The sequence below is a fragment of the Aquarana catesbeiana genome, linkage group LG05, assembly GCF_042186555.1.
Source record: "Aquarana catesbeiana isolate 2022-GZ linkage group LG05, ASM4218655v1, whole genome shotgun sequence".
In the NCBI taxonomy this organism is placed as follows: domain Eukaryota; kingdom Metazoa; phylum Chordata; class Amphibia; order Anura; family Ranidae; genus Aquarana; species Aquarana catesbeiana.
The window spans coordinates 393,355,255-393,376,641 of NC_133328.1; the positions used below are offsets into that span (position 1 = coordinate 393,355,255).

The window sequence follows — 21,387 nt, forward strand, 5'->3', positions numbered from 1 at the left end:
CTAACTGAAGAGGACATCATAGCAAGCTTTCAAGTTGTCAGCTGGGGTTAATTCAAATATTATTCATATCAAGTATGCTTTAAAGTCAATCGTTACCCATGAAGGGAAAAAGCAGCAGGTTCACTTTAATGCCTCCCACCCCAGTAGCACACTAACTTCCCATTGCTCCCCTGCTACTCTATTCAATAAGTAAAGCAAACCATCCATGTCAGACCTTACATAGGGCTCACTGCCCCTGTGACTGACACAGCCCAATCATCAAGCATTGGCATTGTCACAAGAGATGAATCAGAATATAATGGTATGACAGCCGTTGGAGAAGGGCTACTTTCACATCATTTGTACAACAGACAAAACACAGAATTTGCCATTTATTTACACTAAACCTGATAAATGCTACATTTTAATTCTGTGCAAAAAATTTGCAGAATGTAGAATATCGCAGCCATATTAGTGCACTTGCACAGTGCAAATAAAAAGTATCATATACAGAACTCAACTGTGTTGTTCCGAAATATAGAAAAATATATCATAAATTAAAGAGGATACCAAAGTTGGGGTTTTCCGTCCCAGGTGAAAAATACAGTAGCTGACAGTTTAATTCATAATGGTTCTGGCATAACAGGATACGCGATAATGGTTATAAGAGTTTAATTTAGGGATAGAGTTGTTAGGTTAGCTTTGATAGGTTCAGAGGTAGGATAAGATTCGCGAGTTTGGTTTAGATGTTATTGTTTAGGTTACGTTTAGTATTTATGTCAATTGATTTTTGGGTCTGATACATTTAAAAGACACCCAAAACTGTTTTATTACACCAAAAATGACTATAACAAGCCAACAACTGACAACTTTTAGGTTGTTGCCCAAAAAAAAAAGTCTTGCAATGATAGAGCATTATGGGGGGGGGGGGGGAGGGGGATTATGTGCTACTATTCCTATGCTGTCAAACATAATGACTCAATTTACTTAGCAGAAAACACTGTAGTTAAAAACGATCCATTAAGTGAATAAAATAAAATAAATTAATGAATAATTAAAAGTAATTAAGACAAACTGTTCCAGAAATAAAGCATAGGGATCTCCCAGAATCCCATTTTTCTGTGAGTACAGTTAAACTCAGATGTTTCAGATGTGGCAAGCGTTACTTCCTAAATTATTTTTCAGGTGCAGGACAATTATGGAGAAGGAAGGGTCTGGTATGGATTTTGGGGGGACTCCAATGCCATTTTTCGTGGAGGTTCCGCTGAAAATCCATACCAGACCGAAGGGCCTGGTATACTCTTGGAGGGGGAACCCATGCCGTTTTTTTTTAAATTTGGCGTGGAGTTCCCCTTCAAGATCCTCAGAGCACAATTTGCATGCCAAAGTTGTGTCAGTTACGATGGCGATCCGACTTTGATCTGACTTCAGTGATGATCAATGGGCTGAAGTAGGATCAAAGTTGGACCAGAGTAGTGCAGGGAGCATTTTCAAAGTCGGACTGACTTGTGTCAGACCAGTTAAGACAGCTCTCATAGGGAAACATTGATTTTCACTTGTCATGCGACATGAGCTCTCAATATCAGAGCATTTGTCGTACCAGTGTGAACCCTGGCCTTAGGTAAGCTGATACCTGACTATGCCAGGGAGAGAGCATGACCCAGAGTAAGCTGTAAACGCACATCAAACTATCCTACCAATAAAAATGCACAAACCATACAGGGCAGCAAAAATATGATCCCAACTGAACTGTACTATAAACATTTTGATATAAAGGAAAGTTGTTACTGACAGTGAGCCACATGATTTGCAATAACTTTTATAAGTCTTATTGAATATACATATACACATCACTAGTGATATAGAATTACTCAGAACTGATTAGCAGTTTGGGTGCTCCATAGGATCCCCGTTCATCAGAGCTACGTAAAAAATTCTGTACATAGAAGGAAATAGGCAAAAGTGAAAGTAGACTCAAAACATAATAAAATTTTTAGGAATACTTTGTATAAAGAGTTAAAGCAAGCTTCAGCAGCTGGTTCACGCTCTTATTGTACATTTGCTACTTTACAAATGGCTTGTTGCTTTCTCCTTCTGTCATTAGGTGATATAGGTCATGTTCATGTACTACAAAAGGGGTAGGCAAACCCCGACAATGGTGCCGCAAGCGGCATGCAAAGCCTCTTTTGCCGTCACTCGACTCCCTCCCCATCAGCAGAGCAGCGCAGGGAAGTGTCAGTGAGACACTAATGCATTCCAATTTCAGAATTCCCCACACCACACCTGCACTGAGGGGAGGCACTGTACCCCCCCACACATTGTAAAAGATGGGAAACACTGTTTGGTTATATAGCTTTGCTGTAGCTGCGATCGTCGGCTTTTGTGATGGGGAAGGGATTGGGTGCAGTCCTGCTAGGAGGGGGCGGTCCCTGTTTCCAGAGGAGGAGGAGGACTGTGATTGGCCACTACTAAAGCCAATCACAGTCCTGCTTTCAGAAAATGCCCCTGACCTGAGCTCATCATTGTGCATCCATTTCAGATGCTTGTATGTGACATCACATACATCACATACAAGCATGTGGGCTGGATGTGAGAGGTGGATCAACAGGATGAGTGTGCCAGGACAGGTATATGTGTCTCATCTCTGCTTCCTTTCACCACTCTGCATATCACGCGTATCATAGATGAGAAGATGGTACAGCAGTGGGACAGACGACGCCCAGACGACGCCATTTGTGGTGAAACGTACGTCGGGAGGTTGACGCTCTGACGTCATCGCCATTTTCAGTGTGGACGGGTGCTCGCTATGCCGGCCGGCTGTTTGCTGTATTTTTACATACTCATGTGAGTTTTCTACCTTTATCTATTAAATCGTTTTTATCAGTATTACACTATGGCCAGTTCCTTTTTATTTACATGCTTGTGAGATGTCATTTTGGAGTCTCTGCTGTATCCCCCGGTTCCTGCCGTAAGCAGTCCAGAACGCCATTGGATCTCTCATACTGCTATTGAACACAAGCTGTTGTTGGCTTGCCTTGTGGTAAGCGCAATATTTGCACGGAGTGTGGGGTCTCATCTTCACTACTGAGTTTGCTAGTGTTCACTCTAAGTTCCTTTTTTTTCCTGCTGTATCTTTATGCACTAGTGTAAGTTTTCTACCTTTTCTAAACTTTAATGAGTTTGGCAGTATTACACTATGGCCAATTTCCTTTTATTTACATGTCCATGAGATGGAAGTTTGGTGTCCTCATTACATCCTTTCAGCTACGATGTATACAGTCTAAGAGCACCATCTGGATTCTCCACACCAAGACGTGATACGGGCTGGTGTTCGCTTGCCTTGCGGTAAGCGCAATTATTGGGTATTTGCGGATACTGTATGGGTTGTCACTCATATTTTTTACACCATTGACTCTGGTTGGATTCACCCAAGGAGACTTTCTTGGACTGTTTTCAGATCATCACTTCACATTTTTATTTTCTGTTACTATATATGGACACTTATTTTTATTCGCAAATATTACATATGGACACTCATGTTTGATTCATACATACATGTGTTAACCCATGTACTTTTCATAAATTAATTTTTAATATTTTTCAACATTTTTGTATTTATATATGTACTTCCTCACACAAGTCTTTGAGATTGCTTCACGTGTTTCACTTATATTTAGCGCGGTTATTTCTTTTTTATTAGTTATTTTAGTGCACATCTCACTGTTTAACTGCTGCTTTTTGGGGGGATATTTTCTATAGGTAGCGCAGTATTTTTTTGTTTTTTTTTTAGTGGGACAGAAGAGCAAGTGTATTGGTGGGACAGATGAGAAGGAGGTTACAGAGGTGGGGCAGGAGAGCAGGGGGAACAGAGGTGGGGCAGAAGAGCAGGGGGGTAAAGAGGTTAAACAGATGTGCAGGAGGTACATTGGTGTGGCAGATGAGAAAGTGGGTTACAGTGGTGGAGCAGATGATGAGATGGGTTCAGTGTTCAGACAGATGAGAAGGCAATTCAGCAGTGAGACAGAAGAGCATAGTGATACGACGGTGGAGCAGATGTGCAGGGGGGTACAGTGGTGGGGCAGATGAGAAAAGGGGTACACTAATGGGCAGATGAGCAGGGAGGTTACAATGGTGGGACAGAAGAGCAAGGGAGTACAGTGGTGGGACAGAAGAGCAAGGGGGTACAGTGGTGGGCAGATGTGCAGGAGGTACAGTGGTGGGAGGGAAGAGAAGGGGGTTCAGCGGTGGGACAGAAAAGCAGGGGGTAAAGTGATGGGGCAGATGAGCAAGGGGTTACAGTGGTGGGGCAGATGAGCAGGGGAGGGTTCAGTATTGGGCCAGATGAGAAGGGGGGTTACAGTGGTGGGACAGATGAGCAGGGGGGTTCATTGTTGGAGCAGAGGAGAAGGGGGTTCAGTGGTGGGACAGAAAAGCAAGAGGGTACAGTGGTGGGCAGATGTGCAGTAAGTACAGTGCTGGGAAGGATGAAAAGGGGGTTCAGCAGTGGGACAGAAAAGCAGGGTGGTACAGTGATGGGGCAGATGAGCGGGGGGTTCAGTATTGGGCCAGATGAGAAGGGGGTTACAGTGGTGGGAAAGATGAGCAGGGGGGGTTCAATGTTGGGGCAGATGAGAAGGGGGGTTCAGTGGTGGGACAGAAGAGCAGAGGAGTACAGTGGTGGGGCAGTGGTGAAAGGAGGTGCATTGGTGGGACAGGTGAGCAGGGGGTTACAGTGGATGGGCAGAAGAGCAGGGGGTACAGAGGTGCTGTAAACTTCTTTGAAAACATTTTTCGGCACACTTTGCTCAAAAGGTTGCCTACCCCTGTACTACAAGAAACAGACAGACGATTTTAGTAACTGTATATCCACCAGAGCTCTGATTTGGGAGCAGAATGTGTTTTCTACCTTAGAACAATTTTAAAAATACACGGGAAAGCAACGTAAAATTGTACATAGTATAAATCTGCACGTCTGAAAGAACATTAGTCAGTGGGGACACTATGTTATAAATATTGCGCTCTCGGAAGAACAACAATTCGACAAGAAGTAATAGAGTCATTAGAGACGCTTCAAGTCTTCTGACTCCTCTGCACGGCTTGTTGATGCACACTGCTGGAAACAGCATAATAAATATTTTGCCACTTAAAGTAGAGGAAGATAGAGATCTCGCATCTGATTAGATACCGTACACATACAGGAGATTTACATCTACTTCCATTATAACAATGAGGCACTGGCTGTCTGCAATAAATACATTCATTGTGCCCTGTCTCTTGCTGGAAATTTAATAGTGATTTCCATTTACCAGGAACAGAAGCTATAATTTGGATTTTTGCCTGGAATACCAACTCCTGGTGAGATCTAATACTGTGATACAAGTCCACAAAATTCATTATTGGTCACCAATGGTCAGAATTCTGTACCCGTAAGGGGATTCCTCCATCCACCGCTGACTGAAATAATACCTGTCTATGGCCAGCTTATGATCGAGTACTCAGAGAAAGAGAAAGCTTATCAAGATGTAGGTTGTCAACACCGCCAGTGTTCGGGCCTGGCAACTGTCTTCATAGCTTCCCTGGCGGTATGATTATGTCAGATTTTTTAATCTCAAAGCGGTTTTGCATAGAAATTTGGTGTTTTATATTGTAGGCCTGAAATTCTTAGTAATAACTCACTTAAATCTGTCCAAACAAGAGTTTAGTAGACATAAGTTTGAAACACAAAATCATAAATTATAATATAATAAATGACTATACAGTAATTATAAAAAATAATAATATAATAATAATAAAATTAATTTCCACACGATTCACTATCGCTCAATTCTTCAAGTGTTCAAATTTACTATCGCTGTTTTCTAGCTGGTCTAAAACCACTTTTGACGTAAATGGACACTTTTTGGTTGCCATGGACAATCTCAAGTTACCAGGCAGAAAGAACAGTATATATAATATAAAACTGCATGCAGGGCACTGGACAAAGCACTAGGGACAAAAGGGATGTGAAATGATTTGATACAGTAATGTAATCTGTAAGATTACAGTGTACTGTATGCGTTATGTTTTTTGAACTTTTTGAATTTGCCACCGGTCTCCACCCCCATGCGTCGCAACGCTCACAGGGAACGGAGCCCGGAACACAGAGCATCGGGCAGATGATCCGGCGGAGGACACAGCGAGGGGACATGGAGGCGGCACACGCACATGACTTGGGGCACATGTGTCAGTAAACGCGGCCAGTTGACCTCAGCTGCCTACTCCAGTCCCTAGTCCTGCTAAAAGATTCTGTCCCTCATCAGAGAATATAAACATAAGCCATTTGGACCAGGTTCTGGTGTACTGTTCATTTTGATGTTGGGCCGTAAGGATAAGATCCTCCATTTTCCTGATGTCTTCCACCTTTTTGAGCCACATGCCCACAGTTGGAGGTTTGGTGGACTTCCACAGTAGGGGATGCATGCCTTTGCTGCATCTAATAGATGGTGGATCAAAGATTTTTTGTAGGCCTTACCTGACATGTTAGAAGCATGCAGCAGGAAGAGGGCAAGATCAGCTAAGATAGGACGCTCCGTGAACTTCTGTATCGTCTGTTGTATGGTCTTCCAGAACTGCTCCAGCTTGGGGCAGGTCCAGAAAACATGGAGAATCGTTCCCCGATCTCTCCGGCATCTCCAACAGAGGAAGATGGGAAGAACTTTTGTAATTTCGCAGGGGTATTGTACCATCTGGTGACTATTTTATAATTTTTTTTTGCATCTTTGTGCATATCGAGGATCTAAATGTGAAGTAAAGAATGTTTTGTTTTTGCCGTGACGTAAAGGTACACTGTATATCCCTTTCCCATGCTCCAAGGCCATGCATTTGATGGTTATCTGGTGGTGTGATCAACAGTTGGTAGGTGGCAGACAGTGTGTGAGGTAGGGCTCCCTCTTCTGAGCAATAAGTTTCATAGGTGGTCAAGGTCTGGTCAAGACTTCCAGGAGGAGGTAACGTTTTAAGGAAATGACTAAGTTGGAGAGCTCTCCAAAAATCTAGACGGAACAGCCCCTTCTGAGCTCATGAGGGTAGCTGTGGAGGGCCACCGACCGTTTGTGATGAACTGGGATGCTTGAAAGTAGCTTAGGGTTCGTAGGGAGCGAAAGACTGGATCTGTACATCCTGGAATGAATTCTGGAGTTCCCAGAATCGGGTGGAGCGGGGAACTAATAGACGTAAGGTGTAATCATGTAAAGAGAGACGAGCATGTTCGTGTAGTCACGCCTATCAAAGGATGGTTTTTCATAGTTCTTGGTAGTGAGTTATGACACCAGGGTGCTCTGTTCAATGGTATGGCACATTGAGTCTGTTCCAGCTGGGTCCATAATTTAGTGGACTGATGGCGGTTCCAGTCGATAAGTCTGGTCAAATGGGTTGCTTGTTGGTATTTGCGGAGATCTGGTACTGCCAAGCCTCCATAGCTGTCGTTTGCTGAGTCTGGGCCTTTTGTGTGCCCATATAAAGTCAAAAAAAGGGCACTAGTCTGGTCAAAGTAGTGAGAGGGGATTTGGATCGGTAGAGCCTGTAGAAGGTACAGGACTACAAGGGTCCCCGCCGGCGCTCCTGGCTCCTCCTTCTCATCGAGTGCTCCCACGGAGAGCCGCTTTCATGGAGGCACTTGTGGGGGGCACGCTCCCGAGTCCTGCTGCTATGTCCATCGACACAGACAGCAGGACTTGGCCCGCCCCTCCGGTTCCCATGTCACTGGATTTGATTGACAATCTATCCAATGAGGACCTGAGACAGCGCCTGGAGCTGCTGGGCTTGTTCTCGTTGCTGGAACGATCGGGTTCAGGTAAGGAAAAGGGGGGCTCTGGGGGGCTGCTGCACCACAAAAGGTTTTAACCTTAATGCATAGAATGGCTGGTGTCATAGGTGATCACATGTGCAGCACCATGGCAACTGCAGATTTACATAAAGACTAAGATGACGGCATACATAGGGGATAGGAAATACATATGCACTTTCATTTCAAATTACCAATATACTTCATTGAATGCTATCTGATGAGATGAAAAACACATTTAATTGATAGATTAACTTTTGTATTTACTAAAACCTGCAACCTGTACTTTTCACTTTCCATGTATGAAAGTTCAGTAATAATTTGCTGATTTATTCTGAAATTCCAAGTTCACATCTTCACTGAACAGGCCTAAACGTAATGGGATTGATTTACTAAAAGCAAAATAGGCTGTTCACATTGCAAGGTCATTTGCCCCACAGTTTACTGAATGTGGTGACATTTCACTTGCCAAAGAATATCCAATCACGTGCAAAGAAAATAAAAAACAGCATTTTTGCTTGCACATGATTGGATGATGCAAGACAGCAGAGATTCACTTCTTTTACCTAAGCTCTGGGGGAAATTCCCTTGTAAAGTGAAAAGCCTATTTGCCTTTAGAAATCAACCCCAATAGCTGTAGTAAAGAACCCTATGCTTTAGGTTTGGATATTTTGATTTCTATTTATGTCTCATTTTAGAATGTGCCTCTCGTGCATATCAAACAGTTCTATTTTTACACTGATTAATGTAGATAATCTCACCAACTTCCCCCAGACCTCCGCAGCCAGCAAGTGTAAATGCGGTTTCATTACCCATTACCCAGCTCTTAGCAGCAATGTATAAACACTTCAATTACACCCAGTCAGCCTTGTGAAAAACAGAAACAGGAAACATGCTGTGCCACCCCGCTGATGTTTTTTAACGTGTAGATAACTTTATTGTAATTTATTGTTTTATCGCTACAAAATAGCTTTTTAGTTATTATATAATATCGGAAACAGAGTAGGCAAAGCCAATCTGTCAAATGTTTAACATTCAAATCAAGCACTGGTTATAAACTACATGTTCCTTGGTTTAGCTTGCAGAGCACCGCGTGAAAACATATGCCCCCTCCTTTACCCTCACCAATCCCTAAACGCAAAGCTCTTTTGTAACCAAAAGAAATACTCGCATTGCGGGGGGGGGGGGTTTAGAGCCAGAGCTCTGACTTGGGGCAGAAAGTCACTATTTGCATAGTGTGAAGGGGCGGTCACTTTTTTCATTCAATGGACTGCATTTTTTTTTTTTTTTTTTTTTAACCTTTTTTTAAAAAAAAGTCCCATATGCATATTACTAGAACTGACCAATACATATGATCGTATATACCAGGGATATGCAATTAGCAGTCATCCAGCTGTTGCAGAACTACAAGTCCCATGAGGCATAGCAAGACTCTGACAGCCACAAGCATGATACCCAGAGGCATGATGGGACTAGTAGTTTTGCAACAGCTGGAGGTCCGCTAATTGCATATCCCTGATATATACCATTTCTTTTAATTGCAGTAATAACCGTAGCCACCTCCATTGTTTATGAACTGATACTGCAGTTACTCACAGTCGAAGTTCAGAGAAGAGGAGGCAACAGGAAACATTTATCAACTGTAATGCAAATTACAAGCAGCTACACTGGTCTTTTATTATCAGTACCCACAGAATTTACATGCCCATTGTCTGACTTTAACAATACTGGATGACAAGTGGGTTTTCTAAAGGGTGTCTACATTAGACAATTTGGCATCACTTCTGTTAGGGCAAAACTTACCAGCAGAGACAGAAATTTCAGCCAATTACTAATTCAGGCTGATTTACCAAAAGTTGAGAATGTTTTTTTTAAATTGTGTGAATATTCACTTCAATCATTCAGTCATATGCAGATGAAATAAGTAAACAGGACTTTAATTTTCACATGAGTGAATAAGGCCCCTTTCACTCCTACCAGGATTTCAACGCAATTTCAGGGAATGCCTGTGTAAACTTGAGGTCAACGGAGCTCAACTCGCATCAAAGTCGGACCAAAGTAGTACAGATATGAATGGTTGTCATTGGAAATCATTGGAAATCATGGGGTACGACTTGTCACGCAACTCTGCAGTCCCAAGTCGCAGGACAAGTCACACAAGGTGGAAGGGGCCTAACTGAAGACCTTCAACTCATTTGGCCCTCTTGATCATGGCCTCAAGAGGCTATAAAGTGTACATTCAGGTGTATTTATCAGTCCGCAGCCACATACAGCCAATCTGTACAAAGCAATGACAGGTTGGTGAAGCCGTGGCTGTACAGATAAACAAAGAGGTCTAGTACATCACTAAACAAATATTTATTGATAATAAACCCAATTAGTGCATACTCACAATAGCCTAAGGCCATACATGACCTGTGGCTGCAGGAAAGAAGTTTGCATGATTCCCCCATCAGCACAGACAGTGCTGACAGGGAAATCCCTCCTGATGAGCAATTGTCTTCTCCCGGCAGCAGAAGCCAGTGATTATCGCTAGCAGCTACAGCAGCCATTAGCGATAATTGCAAGAGATCTGGCAGGCTGGTTGCACCCAAATTAAACGATCGATCAACTTGGTACATTCAGCATGCCCATTAATGGTCTGAACCTCGGCCGGTTCCTGCTGAACAGGTCAAGATTCGAAACCGTGTATGGCCGGCCTAAGGCAGAAAGAGCAGTAAAAGGACAATCCAAATGGTAGGGCAGTTCTGTTAAAGATGACAATCACACGACCCTGACATTACCCAGACTTGCTAGCTGATGTGTTTCAAGGGATGTGCCCTCTTCTTCAGAGCAAAGCTTTGGTTTGGTAATGTACTAGGCCTTTGCGCCTTTTTGTTTTTTGCTTATGATGATAGACTCCCGGGTCTGAAAAAGGAGACATTGACATAGCTTACCAATTGCAGATGGCACAGGACATCTGAATAGTCGAAGGAAAGGGGAATGAGGGGGTGCCAAGCCGCCAATAGTGTAGCACGTTTATTGTTTGACAAACGAATATACAGTTAAAAATACACTCAAAAATGTCAGTAGAAAACGGGCATGTCATTAGCGCCAAGGAAAGATTGCTAGTGGGAATTCAAATCCAGGCTGGAGCTGCTAGGAGGACAGGTCTGCTGCAAGATTCCTTGCAGAGGTATCGGCAAGCCGCTGGGAAGCCGCCACGAGGGATTCAAGCTGTCAGAGGAGCTGTCAGATACCAACGATGCAGGTGCCAAATCAGGAACACGTTTAGAGGGCCCAGTCCCGCCTCCTTCGTCAGCCAGCCTTCGACCTAGCGGCTCAAGCCTGGATTTGACTTCCCGCTGGTGATCTCCCTTGGAGCTAATGATGTGCCCATTTTTTTTTTACTGACATTTGTGAGTGTATTTTTGTCTGTTTATTAGCTTGCCATACAATAAACGTCCTACACTATTGGTAGCTTGGTGCCTCTCTTTGCCCTTCCTTCTTTTATTGCAGTGCCTGGGTTCCCAGCCTGCTCCAGGAGGCAGCTTTGCTTTTACCAGCAGTGTCAGCTACATACTGTTATTTATTCTAAACCTATACCTCTGGGACTATCTTTTAAGTGTATTACTTGCACACAAATTTATCTCTAATTGTAGTTGGTTTATAAGTGTTTTTTTACTTGTACAGGCTAACAGTTCATTGATCAGCTATGCTTTATTTTATTCAAAATCTTTCCTTTATACACTCTTCAATTTGCATACACTTACCCTCGGTTGTCAGCTAGTGCAAAGCTAAAGTATTTAGTTGTGTTTTGATTTATTGACACCTGAATGGTCACCTATTATATTATCTCCCAATGTTTACATGCATACTGAACTTACGCACTACTGGGAAAGCAGAGGCCTATGTTCGGGCCAGTGCGCAAGTCCCCACATGCATGTAAACAATGTGACTTGTGTATATACCTCTCTTCTACTATGCTGCATGGCCCTCTGGATGTGAGCAAGAGGCTGTTGTAAATCAGCTTCAATTTTCTTCTGTGCCGGGTCAGACTGACATGAAGAGAAAAAAAATCCTGCACTAAAAAAGGTAATTATACAACTACTTTCACTCTAGAGATCCCTACAAATTTCCAGAACATAGCCAAATGTTAAAGGTATAAGCTTACCTTTACCAAAAAAACTGCCTATGCAGATAAGGGATGTCTGTAAATGAAACCAAGCTGTGTAGCTTTGACCAAAACTGAATAATGCTTTTGTACAGGTGTAGGCCACTAAAGGCCCCTTTCACACGGGCTGTCTGATCAGGTCCGCCTATCAGTTTTTTAGGCAGACCTGATTGGACCCTCCAGTCTCCCCTATGAAGCGGCGGATGTGAGCAATGACATCTACTGACATCCGCTGCTATCTGATCCTGTTCACAAAATCCAGACGGATGGTGGTCCTATTTTCCATCCATCTGGCAGATCAGATACAATCAGTTTGAAACTTACAGGTGGTCTGTTTTCACCCGATTTCCCCATAGAGGAGAGCGGGACTGGGTCCGTATCCACTCTAAACAGTGAGTGGAAATAGACCTGTCATCCGCCTGCTCAGTGGGGATCAGTGGAGCGATCCCCCTCTGAGCAAGCAGAGTCTATCAGGTGGAGGCTCCTGAGTAAAAGAGGCCTTAGTACCTCATGAGGCCTGACCTGAAAACGATTTTGCTAGGATTTTGCTAAGAGAGTCCCAGTTATTACTGTTCACCTTCACCACCACAGGAACAAGCTCTCAAATGCTGGGCTACGCATCAGAGGAGAGAAAGCACATGTGGGGAGGTTTGAATCAGAGACAGAGTTTTCAGGTCAGGCTTCATGAGGTATGTAAATGGGCTACACCTATAGCAAGGGCATCATTCAGCTTTAGGCTCGGTTCACACCTAGCCAACTCCAAAGTTGCACGATTTTCAGTGCAACTTTGGAGTCCGAATTTGATATGGCTTTGAAGTGACTTTGATAAGACTTTGACACTCTCTGGCATTGAAGTCATGTCAAAGTCAGATCAAAATAGTGCAGGAACCTTTTCTGAAGTCGAAGCGACTTCAGTAGTGTCAACTGGAACAGCTCTTAGGCCTGATTCACACCTATGCATTTTTAGTGCTTTTTGCATTTTGCAGATTTGCTCTACAGTCCATTTAACATGGTTTCCTATGGAACAGGCTCTGTAGTGCAAATCTGCAAAATGCAAAAAGCACTAAAAATGCGTAGGTGGGAATCAGGCCTTATAGAGACACATGGCAATTTACATATCCTGCAACTTTGGGTCTCAAATTTGGATCCTAAATCGCAGAAGTGCGAAATGAGACTTAGTCAGAGCTGCACAGCTTGTTTTTATCTACAGACGCCCCTTATCGGCACAGGCAGTTTTTTGGTAAAGGTGAACTAACCCTTTAAAACTTTGTATCTACCTACTAATGACCAACTTCACAGTGAAACTATTAAACCTTGTACACACGATTGGACTTTGACGGGAAATGTTCGATGACAGGCTGTTGGCGGAAAATCCGACTGTGTGTATGCTTCATCGGACAATTGTTGTTGGATTTTCCGCGGGCAAATGTTGGCTAGCATGTTTAAAACATTTTCAGCGAACAAATGTGTGTCGCCGGATTGCGTGTGTACACAAGTCTGTCGGACAAAAGTCCAAAGTACAAACATGCATGCTCGGAAGCAAAGACTAGAGGTCGACCGATATGGGTTTTTCTCTGGCCGATGCCGATGCCGATATTTAGAAATCGCAGTGGCCGATGGCCGATATGTGATGCCGATTTTTTTGGGCCGATATATTAGGCCGATTTTTTTTTTTTTTTTTCCCCTTCATCTCATAAAATCTAACATTTAGACCCCTTTCACACTGGGGCTTTTTTCAGGCGCTTTTGGGCTAAAAATAGCGCCTGTAAAGTGCCTGTAAAACGGCTCCCCTGCAGTCTCAGTGTGATATCCCGAGTGCTTTCACACTGAGGCGATGCGCTGGCAGGATGTTAAAAAAAAGTCCTGCAAGCAGCATCTTTGGAGCGGTGTATACCACCACTCCTGCCCATTGAAATGAATGCACACCGCTGCCAAAGCGCCTGCAAAGCGTTTCGGCAGCGGCGCTTCAGGCGCGCATTTAACCTCTTCCTCGGCTGCTGCTGGGTGATAAGCTCCCCGCTAGCAGCCGAATAGCGCCGCTAAAATGACGGTAAAGCGCCGCTAAAACTAGCAGCGTTTTACCGTCAACGCATGCCCGCTCCAGTGTGAAAGCAACCTAAAGTGATACAGAAATTTTTTTTACATTTAAACATTTATTAAACAAAACAAACCTCCAATCAGTTCACTTGTATGTAGAATTTAGATTAAAAAAAATATAAAAAAAAAACTATATCTTAAAAATTAATACACAAAAACAGGTAATCAAAACTTTTGGACAAAAAAAAAAAATGGGCTAACTTTACTGCTTAGTTTTTTTTTTTTAATTTATTAGTGTATTTTTTTTTTAAATTGCGTTTGAAAGACCGCTGCGCAAATACCGTGTGACATAAAATATTGCAACAACCGCTATTTTATTCCCTAGGGTCTCTGCTAAAAAAAATATATATAATGTTTGGGGGTTCTAAGTGATTTTCTAGCAGAAAATACAGGATTTTTACTTGTAAGCAACAAGTGTCAGAAAAGATTTAGTCTTTAAATGGTTAAACTGAAAACTTCTCCACGGAGTTCAGTCTATTGATAAAAAAGAACTTGAAGAGATACAAATGTATCTTCTTATCAGACTTGGCAGGCTGCCCAGAGAAGGAGAGAAGATAACTTTCAGGCAACTTGCATTGACTTATATTACAGAAGTCATTTGCAAGTCACGGCTGAAGTTATAATCGGCCTTTTTTATCAGCACAATCGGCCGATGCCGATTAAGTAAAAAACGCCAAATATCGGCCGATATATCGGCCGGCCGATATATCGGTCGACCTCTAGCAAAGACGAGCAAGAAGTGGTCGGTCTTGTAATGGAGAATTAACATTCGTGACGTGGCAAATTATAAAATCTCGAAATGCAGCGCATATTCTCTTCTTCTTTAATGGGATAATAATGAAGCCGCTTTGCTGGTGATACTGATGGAGTTATTGCAAAATAATTTTCAAAGGCTTTTTTTTTCTAGTGATATCAAGAATAATATTACTATGCTTTTTTTTTTTTTTTGCCTACTCCCAAACTGTCATTTGAATTAAAACACATAGCCAAGTATTATTCTCCACAATTTTTTTATTGTGCATTAAAAAAAGAAAACAAATATAATTAGACATGCTATCTGCCAATAGAACTTAACCAAAAAGTTCATTCTATGCATCCAAAAATATAGAAAATATACCAAATCAAATCATTATTCAACCCAAAAAAATAATGTCAAAGCAATAACTCCAAGGCCAATAATAAATAACACGTTATCTCCTCCGATTCCGCAACATGGCTGGTTGACGAACGGCCGTACAAAAACAAACTGAACAGCGCGAAATGAAAAGTGCGAAATGAAAAGTGCGAATTCAACACTCACCAAACTTCCACCAACACGAAATTAGCAGAAGGAGCCCAAAGGGTGGCGCTAAAGAGCTGAAAAACAACGTAGTACGTCACTACATTTGTAATTGTTGGCCAACAATTGTGTGGCCATGTGTATGCAAGACAAGTTTGGGCCAACGCGGACAAAATTCCACGGTTTTGTTGGCCAACAATCCGATCATGTGTACGAGGCTTAACTGATTATGAAATTCTTTTAGATTTATTTGAATGGTTATGTTTTTTTTTATGGTATGCTATTATTGTTATGAATTGCTATTGATTATCAATTCAATCATTTTAAAATTTGTATTTAAATTTTAGACTTAAATAAACTTTCAAAAATTAGGCAAGTACAGCACAGCGTGGGAATACAAATGTTTAGTACAAATCTCAAAGCTGTTGGCAGCAAAGCAGATCATGTGAATATAGTTTAATCTTTCAACGAAAGGACGCAAAGTACTTCTCTATCATTCATAGTCAATGACTAAAATGCCTTCTAAAGACCTTCTTTCAGATCATTATTTGTTTATTCTTATATTAATACGATCCTGGGAATTTCATATATTAGCTATAAAAGCTACCCTTTCTCAATACTAAAAAGAGAGACCGGAAACATCACTGACTATGGGAACAGATCTAAATCCAAAATGATTCTAAAAGGATAACTAGCATCAGAGGGAACATAGTGTTATTTTTGCCAAATCCCAGAGCACAATCTTGGATTTGGAGTATAAGGGGATTGTAGAAGACAGTACATCCTGGATAACTGAGATGAACTCTACCTAGTACATCTGGAGAATGCCGCAACCCCACATCATACGCAAAATGAACTAATCTCAATATAAAATCTCTTCTATATAAGGACAATGTATGCCTCCCAAGATACTGTTGATATTATAGAGAGAATAATAGGTATGTATATCATTAATCAATGCAGCAAAGACGACATGGCGTTTCCTACATTTCCATAACAAACATTTGCCTTCATGTTCTTAGACTACTAGTTAGCAAGTGTTGAGTAATGTAGATATTACGCAATTTAAAAGTATGCTCCAGTCAAAATGAAAATTAAGCATTGAGATACATGCAGGAAATACAGCCTACAAGCTCATTAATTGAGCATCCTAGCTATTCTGTAATCATCAAAAAAGTTGAATGACCATACCCTTGTTACCATTTGTGGTCTGTTATGGTCTGTCCAGACAAAAGGGAATAGAGGGCTCCAACCTTCATAGCCACAATAATATTATCCCTTGTTCAGCTCCATTGAAAACCATGAGAAACACTTGAAACAGATGCATTTTTGAAAAAAAAAAAAAAATTGGGGAATTCATAAAAAGCTTCTATGACACTTTTTTGAATTCCATCATGCCTCCACCCCACAAATGTTGGTGCAAGCAACAGATTTATGTACAGTAATACCTTGGATTACGAGCATAATTTGTTCCAGAAGAATGCTTGTAATCCAAAGCACTCGTATATCAAAGCGAGTTTCCTCATAGGAAATAATTGAAACTCAGATAATCTGTTCCACAGCCACTGCTGGTCTATGCAGTACCGCTTGTGGCCAGAGGGGCGGGGGGCGCTGGAGACACACTCGGAAAAACGCTCAGAGACCACTCGGAGATGCTTGGGAACGGAGTGTTTCCGAGCCTTTCTGAGTGTCTGAGCGGCTCCGAGTGTCTCCGAGCGTCACCGCCGCCCCCGCACCTCTTGGCCAAAATGCAGTACTGCACACCCCAGCTCGTCTTGCAAGACAACGCTCACAAAACTAGTCATTGTTTTAAAAGATAATAGCTCGTATTGCGAAACTCTCGTAAACCGCGTTACTCGCAATCCAAGGTTCCACTGTACCTGTTGGAAACAGGTACATGAATTTTGGGCATTTTCTGCGTGCGGAAGTGCACTTGGATCAGAGTGTCAATATGGGCACTCCATCCTCAATGCAGCTGAACTCTCTCTGGGATAGCACAGTGGTGTAGTGGTTAGCACTCTCATCTAGCAGCAATAGGGTCACTGGTTCAAATCCCGATTACTACACCATCTGTTTGGAGTTTACTTGTTCTCCCTGTGCCTGCATGGGTTTCCTTCGGGTACTCTGGTTTCCTCCCAGCTGTCACACAGAAAGCTCTGTAGGCAAATTGTTTTATAGAGGGGGGAGGCAGAGCCCGATGGAGATTTACAGACACGATTTCCCAATCACGTCCACCTTCCCTGTGACTGACAGCAGGCAGTGGGCGGATCCGTAACAAATAGACAGCCTGCTATTGGCTGTCACTCACACGTAGAACATGGACCTGATAAGAAACTATGGTCTCAGCTTCCCCATCAGGCTCCGACCACTGTCAGCATTGTGTTTTTTTTGGTGCAATGAAACTTGGAAACAATGGGTTCTGTAGTCAGAGCAAACAACTGATCCTTGACAGTCCACCGTGGGCCTCATTTACACCGGCATTGTCAAACCCGCATTTAAATGTTGATAGAGAATATTTAGAAATTCGAATAATGCCAGTAATGATTTTTCAGCGGGGCTGTTGGGAGCATTTGCCTACATTTATATGTATTCAGTTTAGCTGCATTTAGAAAAAATAGAATTTTGTGAATCCAGGATCCAATTAGAAACTCTAAACATGGCTAAACACATGTAAAACACACAGTTATACCAGCTTTAAGCCCTAATTTGTGGTGGTTGAGCTGCAATTTTATTTTCTCCTAAAGCAGCCCATACATTAGTCACTTTTTAATTCAACCAGTAGGTTTAACAAAAAAAATGATTTGATTCACCATGCACACATTCGATGTGGATGGGGGAATCCTCCTGCTGAGCCTTTGTATTATTCTTATCATAATACAGGTTTATTATAGTGCCAGCAGTTTGCGCATCGCTTTAAAATATAAAGGGAGCCAATACAGCAACAATGCAATTCAATACAAGAGGATTAGGAGGGCCCTGCTCCTGGAAGCTTACAATCTTTTAGGGGCTGGGGGAACAAAAGGTGGTAACTGTGAGGAATAAACTGATGGGAGAAATAGAAGAAGATCTGGTTATTAGCTGAAGGCAGGATAGGCTTCCCTGCAGAAATTCCTGTTCAGGGATCGCCTAAAAGTGGACAGAGTAGGAGATAGCTGGACAGATTGGGGTATGGAGTTCCAGAGGATTGGAGAGGCTCTGGAGAAGCCCTGGAGACGAGCATGGGAGGAGGAGACAAGTATTTTGACAGCAGGGAGACTTCCCTGCCGTCCAAATACGCCGATCAGTGCTGCTGGCTATAGCCAGCGGAGCTGAACGAGTGGCAAAAATCCAACAGACTTCTGTACAGCCACCATGACCTTACATGGATCAAAATTCTGCTGGTCCCTGCTGAACCAGTAGGGCAAGGCTGTAGAGAAGTGTACACATGCCTCAGCTGCAAATCACGCTACCGCAAAAATTATAACCCAGTCGCAATCTGTCCGCAAAACGTGACCCATTCAAGTAACCACAGTTGTGGGGCATTGGTGCAGCCTATTTGAGGTTAAAACAGGTTTTGAGAAGGCGACACAATGTCTCCTCGCTGCCATTGCCAACCCTAAAGCAGGAATTAGTGATCTCGGAAATATAAAAGTCAGATAAAATTTCCCTGTGTTTACAAAAACTAAACGCAGGGGTGCCAGTGTGAATACGGCCTAAGGCTCCAGTATAAGGAATTTTCAGTTTTTTGTTAAACCCCTTTGAGCTACCTGTAAGCCTAAAAAAATACGGTAATTTCTTTAAACCCCTCTGGATTTCAAGAAAGAAGTTCCACTTTACTGAACTATGATTGTACTTTGTGACCCTCAGAAATATGCTATAAGTTAGAACACCCTGTCGGGTTTTTACTGCTATCCACCTCACCTATCCTGTACAAATATATCAAAATTAGTTACCGTATATACTCGAGTATAGGTCGATCCGAATATAAGCCGAAGCCCCTAATTTGCCACAAAACTGGGAAAACTTATTGACCCGAGTATAAGCTGAGGGTGAGAAATGCAGCAGCTACTGTAAGTGGAAAAGAGGGTCAACAATGCCCATCTGCAGCTGCATACCTCCCTGTGTCCTGTGCATGCCTCCCTGTGTCCTGTGCATGCCTCCCTGTGTCCTGTGCATGCCCCCCTGTGTCCTGTGCATGCCCCCCTGTGTCCTGTGCATGCCCCCCTGTGTCCTGTGCATGACTCCCTGTGTCCTGTGCATGCCTCCCTGTGTCCTGTGCATGCCTCCCTGTGTCCTGTGCATGCCTCCCTGTGTCCTGTGCATGCCTCCCTGTGTCCTGTGCATGCCCCCCTGTGTCCTGTGCATGCCTCCCTGTGTCCTGTGCATGCCCCCCTGTGTCCTGTGCATGCCCCCCTGTGTCCTGTGCATGCCTCCCTGTGTCCTGTGCATGCCTCCCTGTGTCCTGTGCATGCCTCCCTGTGTCCTGTGCATGCCTCCGTGTCCTGTGCATGACTCCCTGTGTCCTGTGCATGCCCCCCTGTGTCCTGTGCATGCCCCCCTGTGTCCTGTGCATGCCTCCCTGTGTCCTGTGCATGCCCCCCTGTGTCCTGTGCATGCCCCCCTGTGTCCTGTGCAGCCTACGTGTGCCGATCTGTAGCCTCTGTGTGCCGATCTGCAGCCACCATTGCGCCAATTAGCGTGTCATAAAAACATACGGCGGCCATTCCAGTGTTCAAAAGCCGCGCCTCCTCCTCGTCTGTGATAGGCAGAACACTCAATTTCCCAGCAGTCAGTGTACAGCCTATCACGGACATCCGCTCATCCTCATACCACGGACGAGGATGAGTGGATGTCCGTGATAGGCTGAACACTGACTGCTGGTAAATTCAGTGTTCCGCCTATCACAGACGAAGAGGAGGCATGGCTTTTGAACACTGGAATGGCCGCCGTATGTTTTTATGACACGATGGCCGCCGTCTGTCTACGTGACATGCTGATCAGGTAGGCAGACGGCGGTGACTCGAGTATAAGCCAAGGGGGGCACTTTCAGCCTCAAAAAAAGGGCTGAAAATCTCGGCTTATACTCGAGTATATATGGTACAAATCCAATTATTTTACTATCCTGCTTTACCATTTCAGATAGGTTTGCTTTATGTTGTAAGCAATTCTGTGGGAGAGTTTGATGTCCAAAATATTCTTCACTTCTTAGTGTGACATATAAACTCTGACTGCGCTGTCATAATACACTTCACACAACACTTTGCGAGTGTTATAATAAACATTCCTAACATTTCTACTCCGCTCAGAGACATGATAAAATAGTCGCTAGCATAGCTAAACAAATGCCGGGTCTGACAGATATACTTTACAGAAGAAGTTCTGTAGAATTTAAACAGTCACTGTCTCTACTTCTTCCGAATATTAGTCCCATAGAGTTAATATGATGCCATTGCTAGAAGTTGGTGGGAAAAAATAAACATAAAATTACGGTCACTGAAGGAAACCACAATACCGCTGTTTCTACTGGGCTACAGATTACAATTTTGTGTTGGGCAGTGCAGATAAAATGATAGCATTTCAAGTAAAGCTAAACTCCAACTGAATATAAATAACCCAAACAAATGCATCTGCCATTGGCTCCTGCTGCTGTCAATTAAAGCAGAGTTCCACCCACTTTTTAAAGTTTGCCTCCCCCGATTCGTGACTGCATTTAAAATGACTCATCTTACCTTTTTTTTTCATCATTTCCACCCGCCCATTGGCTCCTCAATCCCATGAGTCAATGGGCATCCCCTGCTGCTAGCATCGTGTTATTTTACAACTGGAAATGGTGATGCAACTGGCGATGCTAGGTGGAGATAGGCACCATTTTTGATTGGGGAATTCAGTCTTTTCTTTGTATTGGTACCTGGCAGCAGCGAAGATATCGGTACCGGCGGCAACAGGAGCAACATCGCAAAGCAGAGATGCTTTTATTGCACTGCATGAGAAAACTGAGAGGGGGTACTGCACATGTGTGAGATTGGGAGGTGCATGCTGGGTAGCCAGCTGCACCTAATCCCAGAAGAGAGAGTCCCA

At 43.1% G+C, this 21,387-nt stretch overlaps 1 protein-coding gene across 1 annotated transcript in view; it reads right to left on the minus strand.

The window, feature by feature from the left end:
- GFOD1 (Gfo/Idh/MocA-like oxidoreductase domain containing 1) overlaps window positions 1–21,387 on the minus strand; it is a 141,375-nt gene that overhangs the window by 17,963 nt on the left and 102,025 nt on the right. The window lies entirely within an intron of this gene.